The 11290-nt window shown below is 44.9% G+C and overlaps 1 protein-coding gene across 1 annotated transcript in view; it reads left to right on the top strand.

Annotated features, from left to right (window-relative positions):
* Window positions 1-3167: 3167 nt before the first annotated feature.
* Window positions 3168-11290, top strand: part of MAPKAP1 (MAPK associated protein 1) — a 283018-nt gene continuing 274895 nt past the window's right edge. The window contains exon 1 of the mRNA XM_017874749.1: window positions 3168-3445. The gene's annotated coding sequence lies outside the window, so the exon portion shown is untranslated. The remainder of the gene's footprint in view (window positions 3446-11290) is intronic.

An 11290-nucleotide genomic window follows, 5' to 3' on the forward strand; every position in this document is an offset into this window, starting at 1 on the left:
AGTTTCTGGTTTTTTTTTTTTTTTTTTTTTTGAGATGGAGTCTTGCTCTGTTGCCCGGGCTGGAGTACAGTGGCCGGATCTCAGCTGACTGCAAGCTCCGCCTCCCAGGTTTACGCCATTCTCCTGCCTCAGCCTCCCGTGTAGCTGGGACTACAGGCGCCCGCCACCTCGCCCGGCTAGTTTTGTATTTTTTAGTAGAGACGGGGTTTCACCATGTTAGCCAGGATGGTCTCGATCTTCTGACCTCATGATCCGCCCGTCTCGGCCTCCCAAAGTGCTGGGATTACAGGCTTGAGCCACCGTGCCCGGCTATAGTATAGTATTTCAAACCCACAGTCAAAGTTGACTACAAGGGTTCTTAGGGGGAGGGTTCCTGCCTGGCTTTTTCACAACTGAATCTCAATAGGCACTCAATAAGTATTGCTTATGGACTGAGGTATACTAATACTCGTAAGCATTAGTAAATAATAGTCACATGCCAGGTTCTGTTCTATGTTAAGTTACATGTATTAGCTCATTCTATCCTCACAACAAACAAATGAGGTTATGTAGGACTTTTGTCATTCCCATTTTCCAGGTAAAGATAAGAATATTTAGAGAAGCAACTTGGAGAGATGAAGTCACAAAACTTGTAAGTGGCAGAGTGAGTATTCACTTTTTATTTTCCTAATTTTTTTTTTTTTTTCAAGACAGGGCATTGCTCTTTCATCCAGGCTGGAGCGCAGTGGCATGATCACGTCTCACTGTAGCCTTGACCTTTCAGGCTCAAGCAATCGTCCTATCTCAGCCTCTCAAGCAGCTAGGACTATAGGCATTCACCACCACACCTGGCTAAAATATATAATATATATGTGTATATACGTGTGTGTACATATATATATATTCTTTTTTTTTTCTTGAGACAGACTCTCACTCTGTTATCCAGGCTTGGGTGCAGTGGCGCAATCTTGACTCACTGCATCCTTCGCTTCCCGGGTTCAAGCGATTCTCCTGTAGCTGGGACTACAGGTGTGTGCCACACGCCTGGCTAATTTTTCGTTTTTTTTTTTTTTTTTTTTAGTAGAGACGAGGTTTCACCACGTTAGACAGGATGTTCTTGATATCCTGACCTTGTGATCCACCCCCCTTGGCCTCCCAAAGTGCTGGGATTACAGGCATAACCCACCATGCCTGGCCTACATACAGATACATTTTTTAAGGTAGTGATGGGATCTCACCATGTTGCCTAGGCTGGTCTCGAACTCCTGGGCTCAGACGATCTTCCTGCCTTGGCCTCTTAAAGTGCTAGGAAATCTTTACTCTTTAGAATCTATAACTGTTTAGCAGTTTTAGATAGGTCAAGTTTTACATGTCTGAGAGACAGCCAACTGTGCTTCAGATTGGAACTTGAGAGAGAGAGAGAGAAAGAGAAAGAGAGAGAGAGGAAAATGGAGAGTAAGATTTAGGAAGGAACAGATAACCTGGTGACCTCAGAAAATCAAATATCTAAACTTGTTCACACCTGCTACTTTGTTAGAGTGCCTCTAACAGGTCCCTGATGGAACTGTGGTGGTGTGTGTGCAACAGTGTGTCTGGGTGCTGAGGTCCACTATTCCCCCCAGTATAGGTATGTGGTAAGATACCAATTATATACAGTAATGGCATATGGTAAGAGATCAATCATATACAGTCATGCGTGGAATGAGGATGTTTTGGTCAACGACAGAGTGCATATAAGATGGTGGTCCCCTAAGATTATAACATGGTCTTTTAATTGTACCTTTTCTGCATTTAGAGACGTTTAGATACACAAATACCATTGTGTTAGAATTGCCTACAGTATTTGGTACAGTAACATGCTGTATAGGTGTGTAGCCTAGGAGCAATAGGCTAATGCCAAACAGCCTAGGTGTGTAGTAGGCTCTGACACTGTGTAAGTACACTCTGTGACGTTTACACAACCACCAAATCAGCTAACCATGCATTTCTCGTGTCCTCATCATTAAGCGACGGATGACCATATTTGAAATACATGGGTGGACCCATGATGTGTTTTGTTTTTTTGTTTTGAGACAGAGTCTCTGTCACCCAGGCTGGAGTGCAGTGGCCTGATCTTCGCTCACTGCAACCTCCGCCTCCCGGGTTCAAGCCATTCTCCTGCCTCAGCCTCCCGAGTAGCTGGGACTACAGGCGCACACCACCACGCCAGACTAATTTTTGTATTTTTAGTAGAGACAGGGTTTCACCATGTTGGCCAGGCTGGTCTCAAACTCCTGACCTCAAGTGATCTGCCCTCCTCGGCCTCCCAAAGTGCTGGGATTACAGGTGTGAGCCACCGCGCCTGGCCCCATGGCATATTTATTAATGAGTTTAAAATTTGGTAGGGGTCCCCCAGGGCTAAAATTCAACCTTGATTTTTTTCTTTTGCTAAGGTGCTTTTTTGAGAGACTTCCCCGAGCATCTTTCAGGTGAGAGAACACTCTGACTACACTGCCTGAATGCTTTTTCCCCCCTCACCGTGATTTTCTCTACTGATTTTCTCCGCGAGAAAGGGAGCAGCGTGAGACAACGCTGAACTTCTGCCAGTCCTCCGACATCTCCTGGAAACCTCCCAGCAGGGCTTGAGGAAGATTATTATCACCTCCATATTACAGATATTATAATAAGAGAAATAACTAACATTGACTGCATGTTTATTATGTGTCAGGCATTATGCTGGGTGTTTTTCAAGCATCATCCCATTCGATTCCCACAGCAATATACTCTAAAGTTGAAACTATTGCTCTGGATGGGAAAATAGTTTTTCCCATCCCGAGGCTCAGAGAGGAGAGGTGTCACGTCCTAGGACACACAGCAAGTTATAAGAGCTGGCATTTGAACCCAGGTGTTTCTCATACAGAGGCTAAGCTGCCTCATCATTCATTTCTGGACGAACTAAGGGCTTTTCTCCGTGGAAATGAGGGGAAAGAAGATTCAATGGAGAAGCCTAACACTGATTCCCGCTCAAGACAAGTCCAGGCACTGGCGCATGGTGCCAGAACTCAAGTCTCCGACCCAGGCCTTTCCCTGCACTGGAGAAGCGGCGCGCATGCGCCCGGCCTCCCTCCCGGCCCCGCCCCGCGGGAAGCAACCGCTCCTTGCTTTCAGCTCTGGGGCTTGCGCACTACGTCCCCAGCCAGAGGCTCCTTCCCGGTCGGGGACTTCCGGAACGCTGGAGTGTGGTTCCGGGTCGTGTGCGGCTCAGGGTAATAGGGCTGCTGCTCGGCCGGCCGGCGGCGGCTAGCAGCAGGGGCATGAGGGCGAACCCGGGAAGCGGCAGCTGAGCGGGCCGGGAGGAGCGCCGGTCCCCGTGGATCCCGAGAGTGCAGAGCTCGGGGCAGGGGCCGGGAGGCGTGGGGGAGCCGGGCCCTCCCCTCAGGAACGTGTCCCGGGGCCGACCCGGCCCGTAGTGTGGAAACAGCTTCAGGTAAAGGTTGCCCCAGCCGCCAGCTCCCTGCCCCAGCCGCCTGCTCCCCGCCAGCCCACCAGCTTGCCCACCTGGCGGCCCTCTCACCCCTCCGGTTTCGGCGCTGCCCAGCGGGCCGCCTGCCGGGCCCTTGTTCAGGTGGCCCGGGAGCATTCGTTTCGTGGCGGTTTCCAGAACTGGAGGCTGTCAGGAGTCTGAGGCGGGTGTGTGGTTTAGGGGAAAAGAAGCCAGCGGACCTGGTAGTGTGGGTGTGGGAGGTGTGGTTGACTCCGGCAGTTTCTGGTCCTGCACTTGGCAATATCTAGGTGCCCTGGTCTTCATAATGTGAAAATCAAGGTTTTCAAGCATTGACTGTGTGGTCCCTGTTTCCTTGAGTCCCTTCTTCCCATCCCCCTTAAAGGGGTTAACAGCCTCATAGACTTTTCTAGCTACAGTGCTTCTGGAACTTTGATTCATTCTTTGTTTATGGGAGTGGCAAGGAGTCCTTTAGATTTGTTTAAGGCTGGGAAAAAGAGATTGTAGTGTAAACAAGAGTATGACTTGAACCAGAGACTCCCAAATTGACTCAGAAATTGGTTAAAACTTCCTTTTGAATGAATGAAAGTAACTTTGGAAGCCCCCCACAGTACCTGGCACTGTGCAAAGCACCATGTTGTTATAAACCCAAATCGGCAAAGTTCAAAACTTTCCCAGGTGTGAACAGTCAAATGGAGACACATTGGTTTAAAAAAAGCAGCGTCCTCAATCTCTGACAAGTAGAAGGAGCAGATCCGTAATGTTAAAACCCACCTGAGCAGAAGCCTAGATATGGGTTTTATTCCGTATATTTTATGAGCCCACACAAGGTGCCTAGTAAACATGGAAAGAGTTCTTGATGAAGCAATAATTGTTTTCATGTTTTTCAGTTGACACTCCTCCGGGATTTGGGGCATGCTGGTAGCCCTTTCCCATTCATCTGTGTGCTCATGCCTACCTTCAGCTGTGTGTCCCAGACTGCACTTATACCCCCTTACATCTGTGAATCTGGCTCCTGGTTACCTTTCCAGTTCTGTCTGAAAAGGTCTCCTTCTTTAATTACCCCACCCTGATCCATTACTCCAAATAAGTAGGATCTCTAATCATTTTTGTTCTTTCCTATTCCATTGATTTTTGTAGAACATTCTCCCTACCCTGCCTAGGTTTCCCCTTTTCTCTTTCAATCTATTGAGACGCTTCCCACGGCTCAGCTGAGTTGGCCTCGCCAAACCAATTCGGGACAACCCCAGCTGGAAATGATTTTTCCTCTAGAATTGTATAAGCACTCATTTTTATCTACAATTATTTAACTTAGCAAATGTTTACTGAATATGGATATGTATATATATATATATGCCAGGTACCATGCTAGGCAGTGTAGAGATAAGTAAGATTCAGTCTTTGCTGCCAGGGAGATGAATTTAGTGAAAGAGAGATAAGGGAAATGAATAATTCTAACACAGTGATAAGTACATTGTGTGAGAGTTCTTGTGATGGTGGTAGTGCGGGAGAGGAATGGGTTATTCTCCTTTGAGGGATGGGATGTGGCCAGGTAAGGCTTCATGATTTGAGGTAAACTAAACTTTGAGTATTTGGGTATTATATAGGGGTTTCTATTGTTTAATCACTTTAACCTCAATTTACAGATTAGGAAGACCCAGCTGGTAGGAGACAGAGCCAGGATTCAAACCCAGGTCTCTCTGATGCCTAAATCTGTTCTTTTCCATTACATATCTTGCCTTTTTCTCACACCATCTCTCTCTTTATGCAAGTACATATTGAATCAAAAAGGTGCATAGGAGAAAACATTTGTATGTTAAAATGAATGGTACAGAGATCTTTTAAACGCAAAGATGGTGCTCTTCCGAGGCAAGGAGATGGCAGGTAGGTTAGCTCAGCTTTGAATATGAGCAGAGAAAACAGTCTATAGAAAATAAGCGTGGATTCTGGATTCAATTCCTGGTCCCTGTTTTTACAGGATATGTGACCTTTGGCACATAAAAACATATGAAGAAAATGACATCATTTTCTTCAACTAGGAGTTAGGTTAGGGAATAATATTGACCACATGTAGGGTTGTGAGTATTTATTGAACTAATGGGGATAAAGGGCCTGGTTTGTGGTGAAGTCCCCCAGAATAAATAGCTATAAGATACAAAGGTATAATGCTTGAGGCATGGTTTTAGAGTGGTGAATGAGTTTACAGCCTGAGTCAAGCAAGTCATTGCTTCTTTTAGCAGGGTACAAGGACATAAAGTTGGAGGGGCAGTAGTGGTCAGAGTCAGTGAGGGTTTGAGTACCAGGCAAAGGAGGTAAATTCCAGTTTCTGCTAATAACTTTTCCAGTTAATACTTCGAGGATCTGGCCGGGCGCGGTGGCTCAAGCCTGTAATCCCAGCACTTTGGGAGGCCGAGACGGGCGGATCACAAGGGCAGGAGATCGAGACCATCCTGGCTAACATGGTGAAACCCCGTCTCTACTAAAAAAATACAAAAAACTAGCCGGGCGAGGTGGTGGGCGCCTGTAGTCCCAGCTACTCAGGAGGCTGAGGCAGGAGAATGGTGTAAACCCAGGAGGCGGAGCTTGCAGTGAGCTGAGATCCGGCCACTGCACTCCAGCCTGGGCAGCAGAGGGAGACTCCGTCTCAAAAAAAAAAAAAAAAAAAAACTTCGAGGATCTGTGATTCATTTCAGCAGTGCCAGGCAAAATGTTAGACCTTGGGGATACAAAAAGAAGTAAAATTGGGTCCCTATCCTGAGGTTATTGACATTGTAGTGGAGGAGATGTGTGTGCGTGGGTGAACTATAATAAAGTATTGTGGGTTCTAAGGTAGAAGTCCCCAGGGGTACCCTAGAGCACTGAGAAGGGAACAGAGATGATGGTAGGTAATAGGTAATGAGTACTTACTCTGCTAGCATGATGTTAAATGCTTTATCTCATTTTTTTTCTTGTGTGAGAAGGTGTTATTAGCATCCTGATTTTACAGATGAGGAAACTGGGGCACAGAGACCTTGAATAACTTCCTTGAGTTTATGCCGCTGGTAGATCTGTAAGATAGAGGGGATTATCTGCTGAACACTGGGATCTGCACTCTTCGTTACTGCACCATGTTGCTTGTTCTTTGTGATGTGGATGGGGTCCCTCTGGAAAGGCTTCAGAGAGAAACTCGCCCTTGAGCTGTAGCTTCGGTGTGCCAGTCACTGTGAGACAGGAGGGATCATGAGGAATGGAAGTAGCCTTTGCACTAAAGGAGCTCATAGCCTCATCTGTTACTTTAAATGTTTTTCTTTTTTGGCGGGGGAGCTTGTTTTGCTTATTGACTCAAACCTGAAGACTTCAGAAACTTTTGCATTGAGTGGATTTATATGATTCAGGCTAAGTTAATTTGCTAGCAATCTGTTATTCTAATGTATAGGCCTTACTGTTAAGGACACAGTCGTAGATGTCAAATTATATGACAAGGACTTCTGTCACATGACCTTTTTTTTTTTTTTTTCTGAGATGGAGTCTTGCTGTATCACCCAGGGTGGAGTGCAGTGACATGATCTTGGCTGACTGCAACCTCTGCTTCCTGGGTCCAAAACTAGGACTATAGGCAGGTGCCACCACGCCTGGCCAATTTTTGTGTTTTTAGTAGAGACGGGGTTTTGCCATGTTGTCCAGGCTGGTGTCGAACTCCTGACCTCAAATGATCCGCCTGCCTTGGGCTCTCAAAGTGCTGAGATTACAGGCGTGAGCCACCATGCCCGGCCACATACAGTTTTTCCCCATGGGAGGTGCCCTGACTTGTTTCTGTGAGTTTGAAGTTTTTGTGAAGTTTTTTTACTCAGAAGTCAGCATATTTCAGCTTGTGTTAAATTTAAGAGGCTTAGTGGTTAAATGTGTTACTTAAGAGTCACACAGCTAATGTGTGATAGAGCCACAAAAAACTGGCCAAAAAAGAGTAAACAGATCTTCATTAAATTATTATTATTGTTCTGTTTGAGCATCTTCCTCAGTGGTCTCCAAGTCCGTGCCTGTTATGTACTAGGATGAGCAGGCTGGGCCTTGATGAACTGGAGAGCACAGGCCCAAACTAAAGGGGGCAGTTGCTGCTCAGCTCCACTTGTTTTTGCCATCTGAGGAAGTGCGCCCAGTGTCCTTGGATATTTTGATTTTTTTTGGAAAAAGATGCTGGAAATCTGGATTTTAATGTATTCTTATTTATTTAACTTTTAGAGACAGGGTGTCATTCTATCAGGCTGGAGTGCAGTTTCACGGTAATAGCTCACTACAGCCTTGAATTCCTGGTCTCAGGTGATCCTCCCACCTCTGCCTCCCCAGTAACTGGGACTACAGGTGCATGCCACTATGTGTAACTAGTGTTTTTTTATTTTTTTATTTTTTTTTTTGAGACAGAGCCTCACTCTTGTTGCCCAGGCTGGAGTGCAGTGGCATGACCTTGGCTCACTTCAACCTCTGCCTCCTGAGTTCAAACGATTCTCCTGCCTCAGCCTCCTGAGTAGCTGGGACTACAGGTGCGCATCACCACACCCAGCTGATTTTTGTATTTTTAGTAGAGATAGGGTTTTGCCGTGTTGGCCAGGCTGGTCTTGAACTCCTGACCTCAAGTGATGTGCCTGCCTTGGGCTCTCAAAGTGCTGGGATTACAGGGGTGAGCCACTGTGCCCGGCCGTGTACTAGCTAGTTGTGTGTGTGTGTGTGTGTGAAGGAGTTTTGCTCTTGTTGCCCAGGCTGGAGTGCAATGATGGGACCTTGACTCACCGCAACCTCTACCTCCTGGGTTCAAGCAATTCTCCTGCCTCAGCCTCCTGAGTAGCTGAGATTACAGGCATGCGCCACCTCGCCTGGCTGATTTTGTATTTTTAGTAGAGACAGGGTTTCTCCATGTTGGTCAGGCTGGTCTCGAACTCCCAACCTCAGGTGATCCACCTGCCTTGGCCTCCCAAAGTGCTAGGATTACAGGTGTGAGCCACTGCACCCGAGCTAGTTTTTTAAAAAATTTTTGTAGAGACGGTGTCTATGTTGCCTAGGCGGTGTCAAACTCCTGCCTTCAAACAATGCTTCTGCCACGGCCTCCCAAATTGTTGGGATTACAGGTGTGAGCCACTGCATGTGGTGGATTTTAATGTATTTAGTTTAAAAATTTGCCATTAATGGCCGGGCTCGGTGGCTCAAGCCTGTAATCCCAGCACTTTGGGAGGCCGAGACGGGCGGATCACGAGGTCAGGAGTTCGAGATCATCCTGGCTAACACGGTGAAACCCCGTCTCTACTAAAAAATACAAAAGCTAGCCGGGCGAGGTGGCTGGCGCCTGTAGTCCCAGCTACTCCGGAGGCTGAGGCAGGAGAATGGCGTAAACCCGGGAGGCGGAGCTTGCAGTGAGCTGAGATCCGGCCACTGCACTCCAGCCACGGCAATAGAGCGAGACTCCGTCTCAAAAAAAAAAAAAAAAAAATGCCATTAAAAATTATGTTGATCAAAACATATTTGCAGGCTGAGTGTAATTCTAGGCTGCCTGATTGTGAACTCCAACCTACCTGGCTGCTGAAATTCTGGTACCTGGTGTTCAGAGCAGGAAGTACCAATACAGTGTTTTGCTTATTGATTAGAAATCTCATGGTAAATTGCCAGTGTGAGGGGGCATTGTAGCTTGCCCTGATACTGGCAAGGTGAATGCTTTTATTGTATAATCAGACTAAAGTATAGATTTGGCTGGTGAGATGACCTTATAATACTTCTGTTTTGTGCTGTTAGCACTTTAAATGCTACCAGATTTCTTGTCTCTTGGCCTTCTCCACAATAGTATAAAGTGGTATTGTAAATTTGTTAAATGCTCTTGTATACCTTATTTTCTTTAGTCTTCATAGTCCTATGAGATGGGTAGTATTACAAAGGGGGTAATCATCACCTATTGAGATGAAGAAATTGGCACCCAGTGAATCACAATTTAGTAGAAAGTGCAGTTGACTAGAGAGGGACTTGCATCCTGAATGTGCTGATACCACTAACAGCCTTTGGAGTTTGGTCACATCACTTACAAATCCTTGGATCTTTCTTCCTTTTTGGATAAATAATGAGGAGTGTAATTCAAGTCTTGCTGAAATTCAATTCATAGTATCCTATACTTGAGTATACTTTTATGAATATACTTTTATTATTGATGCAAAGTATACTGAATGTGTAAAACTTCAAAAAAAAAAATAACATTTTCCAGTTCCCTATGGATTCATTTTAAGGTACTGTGTTACAAATAAGTACCATTTCAGCAGAGAAATTGGTAGAAAATTAAAGGAATGGTTTTCTTTTCAGGATGCCAAGCTTTCTGTTTCTAACTGATATGCTTAAAGTCACACAACTGATTACTGGCAGACTCCAGTGGAGGCGACTCAAATCTAAAGCGCTGCCCCTCCTCTCTTGCTGGCGGGTCAGGAACCACTGCTCAGCTCTTCATCTGTTCTTTATTCATTACTTCCTCTGGGAAAGGCCCTTGATGGGCCAGGTGCTCCCCCAATGCACGCAGTGCTTATTGACTCTATATACTGAAGATTGAAAGAGGGCATAGAGACACCCAGCACAGTGAGAGAAATATGGTCAGGGAGTTCCCAGCCCAAGAGCTTAATTTATTTTTATTTTAATACCCAGCTTCCACAAGGTGAAAATTGAAGAAATACTGGTCTTGTAGATGCTTGTTTTCATTCATACTCTATTGTATAAGGAAATAACATAGAATATAAAAATAAAGAGAATAAATCCTGAGCAGTCATTCAAAATTTATTAACTCTAGTTGGCAGCAGTCTAGATATGTTGGGGAAATGGATTTAATATAGGCAACACAAAATTTGGACTGAAAGTAGAATACAGTTTTATGTAATTGAAGGTGAGAAAAATGGGAGAAACCACTTAAAAAACAAACCTGAAATTCTAGAAAGAACAAAAAGGTATTAGAATAACTATTAGAATTAAGTTACAGTAATTGCTTGTGAAATAAGTGGAATATTATGTCACATTTATGCCTAAATATATGCAGTGTTAGATTCTTAATATCCTATACTTGAGTATACGTTTATGAATATACTTTTATTATTGATGCAAAGCATACTGAATGCATAAAGCTTCAAAAAATAACATTTTCCACTTCCCCATGTGGAAATCCCTGAAATTTTCTACCATTTCAGCAGAGAAATTGGTAGAAAATTGTTTGAAGGAATGGTTTTCTTTTGAAAATAAAGCAAATATTTAATCTGAACTTTGGTTACTGACATAAAGGAGACTAATGAAGAACTGAAATGCAGACTTGAATTTTAAGCAGTGTGATGTGGGGCTTTGGGCAGACCCACTTGGATTTGATTATTGGCATTGTCAGTCTGTAAGCTGGACAGTCTGCAAAATGGAGACAGTAATGCCAATCTCACATAGTTCTTAGTGAGGACTAAATGAAACAGTATATGTAAGTACCTTGTAAGTACTGTGATGCTTCTGGAGAGATGCAGGTCCAGGCTGAGCATCCCTACTCATAATATTCAAAATCTGGGTCAGGTGTGCTGGCTCACACCTGTAATCTCAGCACTTTTGGGAGGCCAAGATGAGCGGATCGCTTGAGCTTGGGAGTTCAAGAGCAGCCTGGGCAAAATAATGAAACCCTGTCTCTACAAAAAAATTAGCCAGGCATAGTGGTGCACATCTATAGTTCCAGGCTGAGGTGGGAGGATTGCTTGAGCCCAGGGGACTGAGGCTGCAGTGAGCCATGATCGTACCACTGTACTCCAGCCTGGGCAACAGGACAAGACTGTCTAAAAAAAAATATATATATATATATATATTTTTTTT

This window comes from Rhinopithecus bieti, unplaced genomic scaffold (genome assembly GCF_001698545.2).
Source record: "Rhinopithecus bieti isolate Rb0 unplaced genomic scaffold, ASM169854v2 scaffold_7967, whole genome shotgun sequence".
Taxonomy (NCBI): Eukaryota; Metazoa; Chordata; class Mammalia; order Primates; family Cercopithecidae; genus Rhinopithecus; species Rhinopithecus bieti.